This window comes from Ipomoea nil, unplaced genomic scaffold (assembly GCF_001879475.1).
Source record: "Ipomoea nil cultivar Tokyo-kokei standard unplaced genomic scaffold, Asagao_1.1 scaffold0276, whole genome shotgun sequence".
NCBI lineage: Eukaryota > Viridiplantae > Streptophyta > Magnoliopsida > Solanales > Convolvulaceae > Ipomoea > Ipomoea nil.
The window spans coordinates 963,434-984,961 of NW_017616704.1; the positions used below are offsets into that span (position 1 = coordinate 963,434).

The window sequence follows — 21,528 nt, forward strand, 5'->3', positions numbered from 1 at the left end:
TCTGTCTCGAAAACTGTCCCCTTCAATTCAGATCTAAATGATGATCCCACACAGTACAGGAGTCTAGCTGGAGCACTGCAATATCTCACTGTCACACGACCTGACCTATCCTTTGCAGTTAATCAGTTATGCCAGCATATGCATGCCCCCACCATATCACACTGGGAGCAGCTCAAACGGGTACTCAGGTATGTTAAGGGAACAGTTGATCATGGTTTACGCATACGACGGTGCTCATCTAGAGACATTCATGCTTTCTCTGATTCTGATTGGGCTGGTTGTCCTGACGATCGAAAATCCACGAGTGGTTTTGCTGTTTTCTTGGGGAGTAATCTTATATCATGGGTTTGCAAGAAACAGAGAACTGTTGCCAGGTCATCCACTGAGGCTGAATACAAAGCTCTTGGAGATGTTTGTGCTGAGGTTCTATGGATTATGTCATTATTGCGTGAGATACAGATTCCGGGTATTTCCATTCCAAAATTATGGTGTGATAATCTAGGAGCTACATATATGAGTGCCAATCCAATCTTTCATGCGCACACCAAGCATGTGGAGATTGATTATCATTTTGTTCGTGATCGAGTAGCTTCGGGCGATATCCAAGTCAACTTCATCTCCACAAAGGATCAACTTGCTGATATCTTCACCAAAGCTCTGCCTGGACCTAGATTTTCTTCCTTAAGGGACAAGCTACAGGTTACTAGTATACACTGTGCTTGAGGGGGAGTATTAGGACTCTATGTATATGAGTCTGTTTAGAACTTCTTATCCTTGTCACACTGTGACTCTCTACTTCTTATCATTGTCACACTGTGACTCTCTATTCTATATATTCACATCATCTAATCTCATTGTAATTAAGTTCAGAAAATATAATACAATCAGTTCTCATCGGTCGGGGTCTCCGGGGTGCGAGCGCGAGGACGAGGAGGCATCGCAAACTTCTACAACAACAACGAGATTACCAAAAAGAGCAAACAAGCAAGACAGAAAGCAACACACATCTCACCGCGCAACCTAGAGTCCTAAGCCTAACACTTAGCTTCTTAAGGTCGCTTAGAGGTCTCAAAACACACTTAACCACTTAGAAAGTCTAGACTTAACTCTTCCTAGGCTCAAACCTAGGCTCTGATACCAACTGTAACACCCCTCCAAACAAGACCTATATAAAAGCCTTAACACATGCAGATTAAACGACAAAACTAGCACAGCGGAAGATAAAATGAAACTGGATAAAAGAAATCCAACGGGGTGTCACGCCACATCTACCAAACACGGTAAACGCTACGGCAAACAATCTGCAAGTGTATACATCTATCCCAAAACATCAGTTTAACTACATTGGCGCACAGGCCACAAAAGCAAGGATAAAGGTGCTAAACTACCAGGCTCTAGACATCGCGCTCATCTAAACATCACCTGAAAGATACAAAGATAAACATTGGGACGACGCCCGGTCAGCGAATAATGCTGATAACCCACCAATACCATTAAGTATCATATATAGATAGATATAAGTCATAAAAACCATTTTCGAAACGTAATACATATATATATAAGTCAAAACCAAGATCAACAGTCAACACAAGACTCATCACTCTCAAAGATAACACGGGAACACATCCCAAACCACAAAGGTTAACCACACGCAAAGGATAAAGACTCAACCAACGGCAACACATGCCAAAACAACTGGTGAGCTGTCGTAGGCTCCCAAATTAAAACCTTACAAACGTAGTAGCGGGAGTAAGGATCGATCCCACGAGAAGTAACTAGTTTAACCTTTGTGCTTAAGGAAACGATGGGGGGTTTAGAATATATCGAGAATAAATATTAAATAAAAGAGAAATTTAATCGAACGAATAAACAGTGAAAATAATATATCGAAAACACTTATAATACGAAACCTTGTTCAGTAAAAATCCACCACCGGAATTTAACACTGATCATTAATTAGTAAAGTAATTAATATGCAATTGAATATTTGTCGTGAAATTATTTCATTTCCGTTTTCCCTTAGTTATAGGTAACTAAAGCACATGCGGTTTAATTACCCCTAACTACTAAATAACCTAAGACAAGCACTATAGATTTAATTTAATAGCAGCAATAGGAACTAGGAAAACCGACAAACTAAATAACACAAGCACAAGCGGTTGCATTTAACTTAGGAAAATATTCTACCCGAGTCCAATTATCACTAAGCCGTCAATAATTAACCCAGTTGCTACTGAATATTAGAATAATTTGTAGCACAACATTATCTAATATAGCAAATAATTATATCAATTAAATAACTAGTAGGCTTCCATAGCAATTAAATGATACAACTATTCAAATAACTTAGAAGAATATTTAATACCCAAATGCATAAAAATTATGTAATAAAAATAAATAAATAATCTTACAGCATAATCAATTCCGGGGCTTCAATTCACTAAACCAAGCTAAAGAAATTAGCAATGAATGAACATTGATAACAGCTTTACAGAATAATCGAGAGGGGGAGAATGAACAAAGAATGAATGATTTACAAATGGAAACTACTACTATTTATACCATTCTAAAAATAAACACAAATCCACCAGCACCATCCGTTTCCTCTTTTTGCGCCGAGCGATGAAGTCATCCGGAATTGCCGCCGGAATAACTCTCAAATTAACAAAGTCCTATTGCTACTGCTGCGCCAATGTTCTGTACGAAGGAGATAAAAAAACAAAACTTAAGTATAATGTTTTATTTGCCTTGTCTTTATGTTATAAATTGGACTAAACAATAATGGATTTAAAATAATACTCAAATTACTAACTAGGCATTTAATAAAACATTTATTTAACTAATTAAATATTAAGCTCTAAAAAAAATAATTATTATATAATTATAAATAACTAATGTAAAAATATTATAAAGATGTACCTAAAATATGAGTGTAAAATATGCCTATCAAATTCCCCCACACTAAAACATTTGCTTGTCCCCAAGCAAAAACATTATTTGCGAAGTAAATTAAAACGAAATTCCCAAAACTCATAACATATCATGAACAACAATCTGAAGCACCCTGCAATTAATAAGTTAGCATTCCTATTTGAAAATGAAAAATACTAAATAAGTAAGCCCTCACAGGAATATCACTCATCACTCAAGTGTTTGATGGGTATAGATTTCGCTCAAGTTCATTCCTATAAAATTGCTCTACCATAGGCTTGCATATCTTCTCAATCACCACTACAAGAGTCATGCACGACACAAATCATAAGGACTTTTCACAGGTTGTAATGGGGCTAGGGTCAAGGTATGGAATTTTTAGGAAAGTAGCTTAAGCATAAGCTTCAAACTAGAGGAGCAAATAAGTAAAAATAATCCAACACCCTCAATTTCCATTCAAAGCATTTCTCATTGACACTTCAACTATCATTCTCAAAAATATAGAATGCTTCCTCAGTATTACCAGAATTTCCCCTTGCTTCATTTATTCAGAGATAACTTCAGACTCAAAACAAACTACTGATTCTTTCTCATTTTTTCTCATAAATTTCAGCAATATTTTTTTTTCAAAATACATTCATCCCATTTCTCCCATTTCTTCATTTTTTCAGTCTCCATATTTTTTTGGAATCATGAATTGTCTTCGTTTTCTTTTTCATAGAAGACTAGCGACAAATCGGTAATGAAGGTACAACTCACCTCATTCTCAATCATATTAACACAAGAAAGGACCTCCCCCACACTTCTTCCTCACAACCTCACGTAGATTACAAGAATAATTCAAAATTTGCTCCACTAGTTATTCAGCTAGGTGAAGGCATTATTTTTAGATATAAAAGGCTTGTAATGTGGTTCAAATTAAAGAAAAAGAATGGCCATGAAGCTCAAAGTGGTTAACAAAGGAAAATAAATCATAGGACAAACCGGTTATTTGGCTAGTGAGGCTCAAGATCAAATAATGGCCTTAATCACACTTGAATCATGCATGGTCTAATTAGCTTTAAAAGAGAATTAAGGCAAGTTCTAGAGAAACAAAATTATGGAAGAAATCACACAATAGAAAGAAAATAAGACCGAAGTGTCGGTCAATGGCTCAAAACACTCACAGGTTTATTGCTTACTTAATATAGCCACTATATATCAAACAAGAAATGCTAACAAACTAATCACAATTTGCCAAAATAATTATTCAATCATGTTATGAATTCCAAGAAAGGAAAATATGATAATTTTTCAAAATAATAGTTATTTAGCATAAAATACTAGTAAAATATTTGTGAAAATTTTTGAAAATTTTGACATATGCAAACAAATAATAAAACTAAATTCCCTCCCCCACACTTATTATCAACATTGTCCCCAATGTTGAACAAAAAAAAGCACAGAAAAAGGGTTATTGAATGAGAAACGGGAATAAAAATAAATAAAATAAAAAATAAAAAATAAAAAATAAAAAAGAATGGAACAAATACACCTTAGGTTGCCTCCCAAGCAGCGCCTTTGTTTATCGTCGTTGGCTCGACTTATGATATTTCTTTAAATTTCCATCGTCTTTTTGAGTACCTTCGATGATTATGAATATTCAAAGAAACAGTCCCTTCATGCAGATTAGTACTCAAAGATGAATTATTATTTTTTTCTTTTTCATTCGAAGCAATTTCATCAAATGTAACAAAGTTCAAAGAATCAACAAAAATTGTAAAATTATCATCACTAGGAGATTTCATGGTATCATAAATATTAAAAGTCACAAGTACACCATTAGACTCCATAGTAAGCATACCACTATGAATATCAATATTTGTTTTTGCAGTTTTTAAGAATGGCCTTCCTAACAAAATATGAGAAATTTTATTATTATTTTCCATATCAAGCACATAAAATCAACAGGAAAAACCAAATTATTAACTTCAACAAGCAAATCCTCAACCACACCCCTAGGATATGTAGTAGATCCATCAGCCAATTGAATTACTATAGTAGATTTACTCAGGGGTCCAAGATTTAACGATTTATAAACAGAATATGGCATCACATTAATAGAAGCTCCTAAATCTAACATAGCATTTTCAAGTTTCACACCACTTATCATGCACGGAATAGTAAACATACCTGGATCTTTGCACTTTTCAGGAAGATTGCGTTGACTAGCCATAGAGACAATCTCGTGCACTTTCACTTCATCAATTCCTTTATTTTGTTTATTTTTCAAAGTGCATACCTCTTTTATAAAATTTGCATAGCGAGGTACTTTTTCCATAGAATCTAAAAGTGGTTTATTAGCATCACATTCACGAAAGGTCTCATACGATCATTATTTGAGTTCCCTCTTATTGGTTCTAAAAGAGCTTGAGGAAATGGGGGTACTGGTTCATAATCAGAAAAAGAAGAAAGCTTACCTTGGGACTTCTCTTTATTGTTGGCAATGATTCCTGCACTTATTTCCTTATTCAAATCAACATTCTTTTCCAGCGACATACTTTCAACATTAATTGCACTTACATTCTCTTTAGGATTAACAACTGTTTGAGAGGGTAGCTTGCCAGAACTCTGTGCTTCCAACCGACTAACCGTAGTTGCAAGTTGGCCCATTTGTCTTTCCAAGTTTTGAATACTAGCCTTTATGTCTTGAATACTAGCTCTTGTCTCTTGTTGGAATAGTTGTGTTTCTTGTTGAAACTGCAAAGTGTTAGTAGCAAGAGATTTAACAATATCTTCTAGATTCATACCTGAGCTAGAGCTTTGGACCGGCTGTTGTCTTGCAGGAAATGGTTGTCTATACTGCTGAAAATTGGAACGATTCTGAACAAACTGGTTCCCTTGTGAGTTCCCATATCTAAGGTTTGGGTGATCCCTCCATCCAGGATTATATGTATTGGAAAACGGATCATACTTACCTTGAGGTTTTCCAGGAAAACCTCCAGCCATGTTAACTTGTTCAATAGGTTCTTCTTGAAGAGTTGGGCAGGCATCAGTTTGATGCCCAACTACCGAGCAAATTCCACATGCTTTTACAGTTTGCATATTGCCTACTGCTAATTGACGGACAAGAGTAGTTAAACCAGAAATTTGTTGTTCAAGAGCAGAAATATTTACCTCATTCACTTGCTTAGACGGTTGGGCAAGTCTATTGCCAAACTATTGAGAATTTGCAGCCATGTTTGCAATTAGAGTTCTTGCAGCGTCTGGTGTCTTGTCAACTAAAGCACCACCGCTTGCGGCATCAATCATGCTTCTATCCATTGGAAAAAGTCCTTCATAAAAGTACTGAATGAGTAATTGATCACTAATTTGATGGTGTGGGCAGCTTGCACATAGTTTCTTGAAACGCTCCCAATATTCATACAATGACTCTCCATTGTTTTGCCTTATACCACATATTTCCTTTCTAATGTTGGCTGCCCTTGAAGCTGGGAAATATTTTTCAAGGAATGATGTCTTTAAGTTATTCCATGTGGTGATGCTCCCAGAAGGTAGATAGTATAGCCAATCCTTCGCTGAATCTTTCAAAGAAAATGGGAAGGCTCTCAACTTGATTTGTTCTTCAGTAACCCCTGTGGGTTTCATACTTGAACACACAACATGGAATTCCTTCAAGTGCTTGTGAGGGTCTTCACCTGCAAGTCCATGAAAAGAAGGCAAAAGATGAATTAATCCAGATTTTAATTCAAATTGGACATTAGCATCCAGAGCGGGAAAGGTGATGCATAAAGGTTGCTGATCCAAATTTGGAGCTTCAAGCTCTTTTAAGGTCTGATTTTGAGCCATGGGTTCCTCTTCTAAATCAGAATTGGCGGAAGGTTGGGGATCGATAGCCAAATCACTAAACTCTAATTTCCTCAAAGCTTGTTTCTTCCACCTGCGTACAGTTCTTTCAATTTCTGGATCGTATGGCAGGACTTCTTTGTTAGCAGATCGAGTTATAGGCATAAACAAAAAGAAAATATATTGCAGCAATTATGTAAAAGTAATGAAAGAAAAGATTTTTTTTTAATTTTTTTTTGGGACAAATGAAAAGCAAATAAACAAATAAAGAAATAAATAATTAAATAAACACAAAATAAGCTAGAAAATCTCCCCGGCAACGACGCCAAAATTTGGTGAGCTGTCGTAGGCTCCCAAATTAAAACCTTACAAACGTAGTAGCGGGAGTAAGGATCGATCCCACGAGGAGTAACTAGTTTAACCTTTGTGCTTAAGGAAACGATGGGGGGTTTGGAATATATCGAGAATAAATATTAAATAAAAGAGAAATTAAATAAACGAGAAATTTAATCGAACGAATAAACAGTGAAAATAATATATCGAAAACACTTATAATACGAAACCTTGGTCAGTAAAGATCCACCACCGGAATTTAACACTGATCATTGATTAGTAAAGTAATTAATATGCAATTGAATATTTGTCGTGAAATTATTTCATTTCCGTTTTCCCTTAGTTATAGGTAACTAAAGCACACGCGGTTTAATTACCCCTAACTACTAAATAACCTAAGACAAGCGCTATAGATTTAATTTAATAGCAGCAATAGGAACTAGGAAAACCGACAAACTAAATAACACAAGCACAAGCGGTTGCATTTAACTTAGGAAAATATTCTACCCGAGTCCAATTATCACTAAGCCGTCAATAATTAACCCAGTTGCTACTGAATATTAGAATAATTTGTAGCACAACATTATCTAATATAGCAAATAATTATATCAATTAAATAACTAGTAGGCTTCCATAGCAATTAAATGATACAACTATTCAAATAACTTAGAAGAATATTTAATACCCAAATGCATAAAAATTATGTAATAAAAATAAATAAATAATCTTACAGCATAATCAATTCCGGGGCTTCAATTCACTAAACCAAGCTAAAGAAATTAGCAATGAATGAACATTGATAACAGCTTTACAGAATAATCGAGAGGGGGAGAATGAACAAAGAATGAATGATTTACAAATGGAAACTACTACTATTTATAGCATTCTAAAAATAAACACAAATCCACCCGCACCATCTGTTTCCTCTTTTTGCGCCGAGCGATGAAGTCATCCGGAATTGCCGCCGGAATAACTCTCAAATTGACAAAGTCCTATTGCTACTGCTGTGCCAATGTTCTGTATGAAGGAGATAAAAAAACAAAACTTAAGTATAATGTTTTATTTGCCTTGTCTTTATGTTATAAATTGGACTAAACAATAATGGATTTAAAATAATACTCAAATTACTAATTAGGCATTTAATAAAACATTTATTTAACTAATTAAATATTACCAGGACTATGTGGTCTAATGGTACCCGGGTTGGACTTCCATTTGGAAGATTATGAGTTCGGGCCTCAGTAGAGGCGTTATTGGTTCTTTGTGTTTCAGTAGGTTGAGAAAGTATATGAACAGATACTACAATGTAATAGAACCAGTAACTTTCAAAAAAAAAAAAAAAAAAAACTAATTAAATATTAAGCTCTAAAAAAAATTATTATATAATTATAAATAACTAATGTAAAAATATTATAAAGATGTACCTAAAATATGAGTTTAAAATATGTCTATCAACAACACAAGCCTCCGTGACTACACACGTCACGAGAGAAGAACACACAACGCCGGCTTTACAAGCCCTCGCAACATCACCCATCACGAGTTGGTATGCCTTCCTTATGCCCTGTTCCAACCTTATGGCTACCCCCAACCGTGTACCTTCTTTCCAACCATTACCTCCAGAACCACTGTACTTCTTAGTCCAACCTTATTCTCCCGGGACCGTCGACCCCACCAACAACCACCAACGAAAACCACCAATCACGGCAACACATGCCCGGATAACACATGTTATCCCCCAAAAACGTGGACCCATCACTCAGGCCACAACTCCATAATCACGTCACAGCCACCACGAGGACCGCTGCAATACCTTGGTGACTAGTGTCCCATACCACTAATCGTGCAATCCAGGTAGAGCCACACACGCACCACCACTCACACGAGAGTCAAACAACGGATTACAACGAAGGTATGAAACATACTCAATCAAGGAACGGGTCACAGCCCAACGAAAACAACGATGAATAACACAAGTTATCATCAACCAAACGGGAGGTACAAACCACACACACGCTATCATTAAGATAACAAACTAGCATGCTTATCAACGGGGAAACTCAAGATAGTTCCGAGGAACACACTAGACACCTCTTGGCCCAACGAAATACAATGTTGAACACTTAGCACGATTCAAGACACCAAAGTCCTACATGGATACCTACCATATAGTTCTAGACGTACGAAACATCAAGAAGACACTCAAATAGTTCCACAAAAGAACAACGGGAAACCAAAAGACCAAATACCGAGTCAAACAAATCACGGGGAACAAATTCCGATCCAACTCCACTCGTGTACCCGCGGGTGGACCCACGAGTTGTGCCGCACCGGTGGTTCTGCCCGCGGGAACACATTCCCACATGCATATGTACCCGCGGGTGGTGCCCCGCCCGCGGGAACATTCCTGTTCCACAACAAAACCCTTCGGGGATTTTCTTCTACAAACACAAATTCAAGTCCAAAACATGGCAAATCTCACCCAACACAACAAAATGACTTGAATCATGGAAAATGCCAAGCAATGGCACAAAGGGACCCTAAACACAAGCTCTAGATATGCAATATCACAAGACAAATGCATAAACCCTCACATTTCATAGCAAAACACATGTAGAATCCAAGAAATCACATATAGGTAAGCAAAATAGGTTTTGTAGAGCATGGGTTACCTCTTGAAGACCAAAAGACTTCACTTTACACCACAACAAGCTCTCCACAAGGCTTACTTTCCAAACCCACTTCAAGATTAAACCAAAAGATCATAAAGATCCTACCTTTAAGAAAAATACAACTAAGATGGAGCCAAAAACACAAGATGAACTTAGATCTTACCCTCCTAGATGCCCAAATAGGTGAAAGGTTGAATCTTGGAAGAAAATCTTGGAATCTTGACAAGGGTCTCAACTTGGCTTGGAGAATAAGCTACACTTCTTTTCTAGAGAGAAGGTAGAACTAATTTCTAAGAATTGTAGGGAATGAAATGAAGAAGTCTTCTAGGTTAGTTTACAATACTAACTCTTGGTGAAAAGACAAGAATACCCTTACTAACCCTTAGAAAGTGTAAGGAACAAGGGAACTCCCCTCAAAGCACAAGGTACAACACAACTTAAAGGTTGACTAGTCAAATACTAGTCCTTGAGTATTAAAAATCAGGATTTTAGGAATTAATTCCTCAAATACAATAGGATTAATTACTCAATTAATCCATGGATTGAATGTGGATTTTTGGGGTGTCACATCCTCTCCCCCTTCAAAGAAGCTTCGTCCCCGAAGCTTGGGTACGACGAATTAAAAGAAAACGGTAAAAAGGAAACGACATTGTGACAAGAAGTTCAAGAATAACTCTTTTGGTCAAAGACTCCAAAAGAACTCGCAAGGATTCCAAAGCAAAGAAGAAGGCTTTTCAAATTCAAGGATTGGCAAGAGGTTAACAAACGGATAGATTGAGCATCAAGAACTCTAACCTCAACACAACCACCAACTTCTAGACAACAACCAAGAACTAAACTACTAACTCCAAACACCACTATCAAACTAGCTAAAAAACAAGGCAACAAACAAAACAAGCAAGCACACAAAGCACACACAACAACCTATCACTAAGCTAACAACGGCTAAGAAGGAAACAACAAGGAAAAAGGCGAACGGGATTACCGCAACACCAACTAAAACTCCCCGCTCTCCGACTCCTCGGCCTCTTCGGACTCCTCCTCGTCTTCTTCTCTGCGACTAGAACTGTCTTCAATCTGGTCCAGCCTCTGATGCACTGCGACGAACTGCGCCTTCATAAATGCAAAACCTTCGGCGATCATGTTGTTCTTCTGACGAAGCAAGGCGACGACGTCATGCTCCCTCTTTGTGCGAGCTGCCTTCCTTCTCCGGCTTTCCTCACTGTCCGAATCACTTTCTTCAACTTCGGCGGCCTCCGGTGCTCCTACTCCTTCCTCTTGGTCTTCTTCCTCCTCAGCTTCTTCGTCACCGCCCAAACTCTGGACTGCGAGGCTCAACTTCCCGGCATGGGTTCCAAGCTTATCAGCTAACTCCGCCCGCTCATCAGGTGCTTTCCTTGCAACCTCTTCTAGCGTGATGTACTCACCATCATCTAACCGAAACAGATTACAACTCCGGAGATTGGTGGTATCCAACACCATCTTTCCCACGGCCTTCGGGAGGCAACCATCCACACTAACACCTTTCTTAACCAAGCAGCACCATCCCATACGGCAAGCTCTTCCGATTGTGATCCCGGCAAAACACCATGTGTTGCATCATCAAAGCAGGCAGGTTGAACTTAACCATATTCTTGAGGCAAAAGGCAAAGGTGCACTCCAACTTACCCAACAAACTGCTCTTGTTGTTATTAGGCAACAAACAATCCGACACCAACATCACCAAGATCCTTTGCTCCGCAGACAACCACTTCTTTTCCGGCCTAGAGGCTTCAGTGAAAACACTCGTACGGCCCAACAGATAGCTCAAATAGTCACGGTACCCCATGGTATCCGTACTAACCCAAGATGGCCACTGTACTGAGCCACTCTGGTAGTGCCCCACCGGTGGTTCCGCCCGCGGGAACACATTCCCACAGGCCTATGTACCCGCGGGTAGGCCGGCGGGTGGTGCCCCGCCCGTGGGAACATTCCTGTTCCACAACAAATCCCTTCGGGGATTTTCTTCTCCAAACACAAATTCAAGTCCAAACACATGGCAAATCTCACCCAACACAACAAAATGTCTTGAATCATGTAAAATGCCAAGCAATGGCACAAAGGAATCCTAAACACACGCTCTAGATATGCAATATCACAAGACAAATGCATAAACCCTCACATTTCATAGCAAAACACATGTAGAATCCAAGAAATCACATATAGGTAAGCAAAATAGGTTTTGTAGAGCATGGGTTACCTCTTGAAGACCAAAAGACTTCACTTTACACCACAACAAGCTCTCCACAAGGCTTACTTTCCAAACCCACTTCAAGATTAAACCAAAAGATCATAAAGATCCTACCTTTAAGAAAAATACAACTAAGATGGAACCAAAAACACAATATGAACTTAGATCTTACCCTCCTAGATGCCCAAATAGGTGAAAGGTTGAATCTTGGAAGAAAATCTTGGAATCTTGACAAGGGTCTCAACTTGGCTTGGAGAATAAGCTACACTTCTTTTCTAGAGAGAAGGTAGAACTAATTTCTAAGAATTGTAGGGAATGAAATGAAGAAGTCTTCTAGGTTAGTTTACAATACTAACTCTTGGTGAAAAGACAAGAATACCCTTACTAACCCTTAGAAAGTGTAAGGAACAAGGGAACTCCCCTCAAAGCACAAGGTACAACACAACTTAAAGGTTGACTAGTCAAATACTAGTCCTTGAGTATTAAAAATCAGGATTTTAGGAATTAATTCCTCAAAAACAATAGGATTAATTACTCAATTAATCCATGGATTGAATGTGGATTTTTGGGGTGTCACATCCTCTCCCCCTTCAAAGAAGCTTCGTCCCCGAAGCTTGGGTACGACGAATTAAAAGCAAACGGTAAAAAGGAAACGACATTGTGACAAGATGTTCAAGAATAACTCTTTTGGTCAAAGACTCCAAAAGAACTCGCAAGGATTCCAAAGCAAAGAAGAAGGCATTTCAAATTCAAGGATTGGCAAGAGGTTAACAAACGGATAGATTGAGCATCAAGAACTCTAACCTCAACACAACCACCAACTTCTAGACAACAACCAAGAACTAAACTACTAACTCCAAACACCACTATCAAACTAGCTAAACAACAAGGCAACAAACAAAACAAGCAAGCACACAAAGCACACACAACAACCTATCACTAAGCTAAGAACGGCTAAGAAGGGAAACAACAAGGAAAAAGGCGAACTGGATTACCGCAACTCCAACTAAAACTCCTCGCTCTCCGACTCCTCGGCCTCTTCGGACTCCTCTTCGTCTTCTTCTCTGCGGCTAGAACTGGCTTCAATCTGGTCCAGCCTCTGATGCACTGCGACGAACTGCGCCTTCATAAACGCAAAACGTTCGGCGATCATGCTGTTCTGCTGACGAAGCAAGGCGACGACGTCATGCTCCTTCTTTGTACGAGCTTCCCTCCTTCTCCGGCTTTCCTCACTGTCCGAATCACTTTCTTCAACTTCGGCGGCCTCCGGTGCTCCTACTCCTTCCTCTTGGTCATCTTCCTCCTCAGCTTCTTCGTCACCGCCCAAACTCTGGACTGCTAGGCTCAACTTCCCGGCATGGGTTCCAAGCTCAACAGCTAACTCCGCCCGCTCATCAAGTGCTTTCCTTGCAACCTCTTCTAGCGTGATGTACTCACCATCATCCAACCGAAACAGATTACAACTCCGGCGATTGGTGGTATCCAACACCATCTTTCCCACGGCATTCGGGAGGCAACCATCCACACTAACACCTTTCTTAACCAAGCAGCACCATCCCATACGGCAAGTTCTTCCGATTGTGATCCCGGCAAAACACCATGTGTTGCATCATCAAAGCAGGCAGGTTGAACTTAACCATATTCTTGAGGCAAAAGGCAAAGGTGCACTCCAACTTACCCAACAAGCTGCTCTTGTTGTTATTAGGATACAAACAATCCGACACCAACATCACCAAGATCCTTTGCTCCGCAGACAACCACTTCTTTTCCGGCCTAGAGGCTTGAGTGAAACCACTCGTACGGCCCAACAGATAGCTCAAATTGTCACGGTAACCCATGGTATCCGTACTAACCCAAGATGGCCACTATACTGAGCCACTCCGGTAGTGCCCCACCCGTGGTTCCGCCCGCGGGAACACATTCCCACAGGCCTATGTACCCGCGGGTCGGCCGGCGGGTGGTGCCCCGCCCGCGGGAACATTCCTGTTCCACAACAAATCCCTTCGGGGATTTTCTTCTCCAAACACAAATTCAAGTCCAAAACATGGCAAATCTCATCCAACACAACAAAATGACTTGAATCATGAAAAATGCCAAGGAATGGCACAAAGGAACCCTAAACACAAGCTCTAGATATGCAATATCACAAGACAAATGCATAAACCCTCACATTTCATAGCAAAACACATGTAGAATCCAAGAAATCACATATAGGTAAGCAAAATAGGTTTTGTAGAGCATGGGTTACCTCTTGAAGACCAAAAGACTTCACTTTACACCACAACAAGCTCTCCACAAGGCTTACTTTCCAAACCCACTTCAAGATTAAACCAAAAGATCATAAAGATCCTACCTTTAAGAAAAAGACAACTAAGACGGAACCAAAAACACAAGATGAACTTAGATCTTACCCTCCTAGATGCCAAAATAGGTGAAAGGTTGAATCTTGGAAGCAAATCTTGGAATCTTGACAAGGGTCTCAACATGGCTTGGAGAATAAGCTACACTTCTTTTCTAGAGAGAAGGTAGAACTAATTTCTAAGAATTGTAGGGAATGAAATGAAGAAGTCTTCTAGGTTAGTTTACAATACTAACTCTTGGTGAAAAGACAAGAATACCCTTACTAACCCTTAGAAAGTGTAAGGAACAAGGGAACTCCCCTCAAAGCACAAGGTACAACACAACTTAAAGGTTGACTAGTCAAATACTAGTCCTTGAGTATTAAAAATCAGGATTTTAGGAATTAATTCCTCAAATACAATAGGATTAATTACTCAATTAATCCATGGATTGAATGTGGATTTTTGGGGTGTCACATTCAAGGATGCTATGAGAGATCGATTTTATCCTGAACATGTTAAGGCTGCAATGTATGAGGAGTTCTTACACTTGAAGCAAGGCAATTTGTCTGTGCAGGAATATCATGCGAAATTCTTGGAGCTTGCTCGTTTTGCACCTAGGTTGGTCCCTGATGAGTATAGCAAAACACAGAAATTCATTAGGGGATTGAGTTTTGTGATTCAAAAGGTAATTTGCGCCCTTGATATTCAAACACTAAATCAAGCATATAATAAGGCTGCTAACCTTTATCGTGTGGAGCTGATTCAAAGAGAAGCCAACATGAAGAGTAGGAAGAGAATGGAGAACAATGAGGAAGAAAACAAACAACTGGATAAGAGACCAAAGTTCAACAATCAAGGGTCAAATAGAGGATTTCAAAACAACAAGGGCAATGGGGGATATCGTGGTGACGATGGGCAAGAGGGCCAAGGGTGGAAACACAATGGAATGAAGAGGTACCACTACTGCAAGAAATGTGGAAATGGACACCCTGGGAAAGATTGCGAATGAAATCTAGTGAAATGCTTCAAATGCCAAAAGATGGGACATCGATCTTATGAATGTCGTTCACAACAAAATGGGAATCAACAAGGCCAGGGATCTAATGGCAATGGAGGAAATCACAGAGGACCTAGACCTAACAATCATGGGGCTGGAAACCAGAATCACAATGGTGGAGGTAACCATGGGAGTGGGAACAATCAAACAACTGATAGTGGAGGTCAAAACAACAATGCTAGGAACAGCAATCAAGGAAGGATCTTCATAATGAGTAGAGCTCAAGCTGAGGCTAGTGATGTGGTTTCTGGTGATGTGGCGTGATGCATTGACACAAGATCGAGCGAGTCACCTAGGGACGTATTCATCTACTAGTTAGTTCGTTGGCTTAATAATTCGTTTAGATTCGATTATATTAGTTGATGAGACATTGCATAACTAGTTGCATATTTATTTCCCTTGATCATGATACTTGATAAGTGGTGCTCTATGTTTAATTTGGACTTGGTGATTTTTTCTAAATTTTGTAAGTTAATTTCTAGGTTCTTTGTTTGAATTTTTGAGTGCTTATGCTTCGGGGGCGAAGCATCTTTTAAGGAGGGTAGATTGTAATACCCGGTTTTTCTTCCTTCCGATTTAATACTTTTCTTTCTTCATTCTTTTAAATCCTTTGGTCCTAAATCCATTTGATTCCTTATAGCCTCACTATTATTATTATTATTATTATTATTATTATTGATAAGAAAAGTATATATTATTTTTTTTGGTACAAAATCAAGTGGCGTAATACATATATTACTATTTCAAAAATGTTTCCTTTATTATATGTGTAATATGCGTATAGTATACATATATATTATATTTACAACTTTTATATATATATATATATATATATATATATATATATATATATATATATATATATATATATATTGATATATATATATATATATATATATATATATATATATATATATATATATATATATTGGACCGTGTGTGTGTATATATATAGTACGTATATATATAATATCTTCTTTATTATTTGAATTAAAAATTGATTAGGAAGATTGGAGGTTACATAAGTTACAATCCTTATAATTATTGTATTCATTATTATTATTTTAAATATGTATTGATGATGATGAGAATCATTCCTTCTTATTCTCCTTTTTCTTCTACATTGGCCGACACTTATAAGAAGAAAGAAAAAAATATTCCTCTTGGCTTCTTCTCTTTCTCCATTTCGGCATTCCTCCATATATTCTTGAAAAAAATACACTTCTTCCATTTCTTTCCTTCAAGAATTGAAGTGGTTCCTTCCAACTTAGTAAGTCTTCTAAGTTTATTGATTTTATTTTATGAGTAGAATGGAAATAGGGTTGTGATATTTTTGTGTGCTTATTGTGTTTATTATTGGATGGTGATCATGGTCGATAGAAGAGGAGGATTTGAACAATTCAGGTTTAGAGTAATTGAGGACAATAACCTTTCAAGGTAAGATTTATGTTCACTCAAAATTATTTTTCCCCAAGATAAAAATATTCTCCTAAGTGCTTATGTGAAAATCATTTTCATCAAAAATCAATTTTGTTATCTTTGAATGATTGCTATGTGTGTCGTGCAAATTGTGTTTAATAAGTAAGTTATTTGAAATAAATACATACATACATACATACATATATATATATATATATATATATATATATATATATATATATATATATATAGATTTTGGTTCCTGTGAGGTCAAGTCTTCCCGTGCGGTCAGTGAGGCATACACTATTAGGTATGCATAAATGCACCATACAGTGTTCGAAAATACACCATAATGAAATGCCAAAAAATGTACCACAAAAAAATATATATACACCACACATAATGGTGTATTTTCGAACACTGTGTGGTGCATTTATGCATACCTAATGGTGTATGCCGCACTGACCGCACGGGAAGACCTGACCTCACAGGAACCTGACCCCATATATATATATATATATATATATATATATATATATATATATATATATATATATATATATATATATATATATATATATATATACATGTAATGTATATAATCCGATTATAGGTACTGGAATTGCATTTTAATTAGTATATATGCGTGAACTTATATTGTATGTCATATACGTATTCGAATTATATGTTGATTAATAGACTGAGTAGTTATGAATATATGTATGTTTGGTTAGTTGGTGTACGTACTGTATGATTTCATTTATTACTTGTTTATAGGTATGTATTAAGCATATCAATTAGTTTGTGCGTATATTATATATTATAATAATACATATTGGTATGTGGTATGAATACTTGGTACATGGTATGAAAAGTGGTGTAATCAATGTATTGTCATGCATATATTTGTATATTTGATTATGGTGGAGAGAATAAATTAATTGGTATAAAATTATATTATAATTCACTTTGGTCAAGGAGGATTTGTACCCGGATTTTCTTGTGAGTTTGGTCTCTCACGTTTGATGGTGGATTATTATTATATACCGGTGTGGGCCGGGTAGTTAATCCCACGATTGATTACGGATATGGAGTCTACTTTACATGCCGGTGTGGGCCGGATAGTTAATCCCACAGACTCCTCGAGTTCGTTCTGCCCATTGGTGTAGGTCTCCCATTGGGGGTATGCATACTTAAGGAATTGATCTCGGACCAACTGTGTGGGTCTCCGGTTGGGTTTTTTTTTTGTCACTGGGGCCGAAGTAATGGCTCTTGCCTGGTATTTTTCCTCCTCATTGACTTGGTGGTAAACAGTGGATAAATATGAAAATGTCATAATATATTTTTGATTGATGGAAATTTGTGGTAAATAAAGGATTAAATCCTATCCTATTATTGATAAAAGTGGTGACACGTGGAGGTTGTGGAATTTTATGTGAAGTTAAATGATTGTATGGAAAATTCTGGAATGTTATGTGGAATTATAAATTATATTTATTATATGATTGATTTGATAATTGGTGATTAAATGTGGAGTGGTATGAGGAATTAATTTAACGATAATATGACTAAGGGGTTAACATGGAATTTTGTGTTCCAAAGTGTTACGTGTTATGTGCAAATATTTTACGGGGTGTAGTAAGTCTTACCAGCTGTTGTATGCTGAATTTGTCCCCTCCTTAGTTCTTTTGCAGATACATCTTGCATGGCATTCGGTGCATGAGAGCGATTCATCCTTTAGAGCTTTGGAGATTTATTTTGTTAGAAAATCTAGAAGTTGTATCTAGACAATGGTATTATTTGAGTTAGTAGACTAGTATTAGTTTTGGGTTGTTTTTAGTAGTATTATTTTTAGCCTGTGCGTTTGGATATATGTTGTTATCTAAACGTGGCGGTAGCATCCCTTCTTTTTCCTTATTTTGTTTAGCTTCCGCAATTAAATAACAAAATTTTAATCAAAGATATGCCTTTTTATAAATTAATTTGGTTTTGGAAAATGGGGGTGTTACAAAACATGTCACCATTTGAGGTTGCTTATGGTTTTTATCCATTAACTCCCTTAGATTTGATTCCCTTACATGTGAATGATAGAGAATGTGTGGATGCTGCTAAGGGAGCTCAAGGGATTCGTGACTTTCATACCAAGGTTCAAGCTCAAATTGAAAAGAAAATGAGCAATACGCTCAAAAGGCCAACAAAGGACGCAATGCTACAATTTTTAAACCTGGAGATTGGGTTTGGATACACTACAACAAAAATAGGTTTCCAAACCAGCGCAAGTCCAAGTTTATGCCTCGAGGAGATGGACCTTTCCAAGTGCTTGAAAGAATCAATGACAATGCATACAAATTAAATCTTCAAGGTGAGCATAATGTTTCTTCTACCTTCAATGTTGCTGATTTATCTCCATTTGAATTTTCAGATTCGGGGACGAATCTTTTTCAAGAGGGGGAGGATGATGAGACCCAAAGACAACAAGCAAATGATCCGATGAAAGTCTCTAGTGGCCCGACAACAAGATCCAAGTCAAAAAAAAAAAAGATTCAAGAGGCTTTTAACACTTTTGTGCAAGCAAATTGGAGTACAACAACTATTTATGAAGAAGGAGATCAATCTGGAGGAACAAATCTATTCAATGGCCTTTACATCAAGACTTTTGAAGAGAGCTACTAGCTTAAGGAGTGTGCTTCACCTACTAGCTTGATGAATCACCTACTTGCTTAGTGATTCACCTACTTGTTTCTGTAACTTCATCACTACCTAGCTGCTCACTCACCTCCTTGCTTGTCATCAACCAAGTAGCTCAAGCAAGCACCTCAAGCAACTAGCTTACTCAAGGAGACAATGCATTAAATGCTTATGACAAACCCATGTGAAAGATAGCAAGCTTTGGAAGAAAATTCAGCCTACAAATTCTGATTTCATACACAAAAAGGGGGGAGGGGAGGTTTATTTTGCAACTTGTAATTTTTAATTATTTACTTCATAGTTAAGGAATGAAACCTAGAATATTTTATATTTTTGCAATCCCTGATTTTTCCCTATAAAAACCCCATCACCCAATGGTTCAAATCAACTTGTAATATTTGGAATGAAATGAGATTTTCTCTCTTTTTCTTTGCATGAGAATTGCATTGAGTGTTTAGGTTGTTTGTGAGATGCATTCAATCTAAGTAAGCTAGTGAGAAGCTAGTTTACAAGCCGAGAAGGCATATCCTACTATCTTGTTCTTTACATTCATACACATACCCGAAAAATCCCAAAAAGAATAGAGCTACTACTTATATTACATAGTTAAGTTTGTTCTTATTTCTTATCTCAAGTGCTAGATTCCTAAGTCTAGTTCTTAGCCTTGTTTAATCATCCGAGGGTTGAGAAGATCATTGGAAGTTTGGCGAGGCAATTGTAGAGTTCGGGATCTCAAAATCCAAGAGTCTACAAGGTAAGATCCTTTATAGGACACGAAAGGTTCTGGAGTGATTCCTTGGGTGTGCACTTGTTGTGAGAAGCAACCTGTGTACGTGTCAGTAAAAAAGAGTTAATGTGATTTGGTTTGCTCTGTTACATGCGCGAAATAAAAGTACAATGTGCGTGTATATATACTTTTAATTTAGTTGCGGCGAAAGGAAAAGATATTTAAATGCCAAAAGTTTAAAGTGCGATGAAAAACCGATTAAAGTGTGCGACATATGACTTTAAGATGCATTGATTTAAGTCCTAATGTGCCTGGATTCAACTACCAAAAATTAAGTCTTTAAGGGGATTTAAACCTGGGTGTGATCGGTGTGTGCAAAGACTTCTACTATTTCACCAGTAAGCTCATCCATTTATTCATTGTAGAAATATTGTTTCACAGTTGTTTTTCCGAACGAAAACTTGTAGACCAAAAATCAATTCACGTTAAATGTCACCCACGCACCATGAACTATTCATCCACGCATCTTAAAGTCTTTAGTTACGCATGTAAATGGTTTATCTAACGCACCTTAAGGATATAATTGGTTAATGCATTTCGGGTTAAATGGTCACCCACGCACCCTTAACTATTACATGTCACGCACATTCAAGTATAAATTGACGCATATTATGTTATCAAACAAAAAGGTACCTACTGTTAATGATCGTGAAACCCTAATTTCCATCTATAAATTGGGTGTTAAGCTATCACTAGTTTTTCTTGTAGGTGAAAATGGATTCAAAGAAGAACGCTGGAAAAAGCACGATGATACGGTTTTCAAAGCGTCTCAAGGAAAAGGAGAGACAGGAGAAATTGAGGGCAAGGCGTGTAGCCCATGGAGGTCATTTGGTTAGGGACACTTCCAGCGATCCTATCAGTCTATCTTCTGAAGAAGAAGATATACAACCACCATTTGGATTCATTTACTGATTCATTTACGATTCACCACCACACCCTTTACCACCATCACCTCCTAAATATGATCTAGATTGGTATGTGTGACACCCCGAAAATCCAATTCTTAAATGGAGTTAATTATGCAATTAATTCCAAATCTTCCTTGTGAATTTCCCTTCCAATTCCTAATTAATAGTCCGAGGACTTAAATTGACCAATCCCTTGGTCAATTAGTTTAGTCAAAAGAAAAGACCTTGAGCTTTATAAGTAGTACATAGCCTTTTTGATGTCTTCCTAACCTTTTTAATAAGGGAGGGCATACTAGTCCTTTCACCCATACTTGGCATTCAAGCCTTACCCTAACA

At 37.5% G+C, this 21,528-nt stretch overlaps 1 long non-coding RNA gene and 1 pseudogene across 1 annotated transcript; both read left to right on the top strand.

Moving 5' to 3' along the window:
* LOC109155166 overlaps positions 1-19,750 on the top strand; it is a 39,489-nt pseudogene extending 19,739 nt beyond the window's left edge.
* LOC109156242 lies at positions 16,577-18,604 on the top strand. Its single transcript, XR_002049980.1, has 3 exons — positions 16,577-16,660; positions 16,771-16,827; positions 18,493-18,604. It is a non-coding gene; the product is annotated as an uncharacterized LOC109156242 (long non-coding RNA).
* Positions 19,751-21,528: the final 1,778 nt, after the last annotated feature.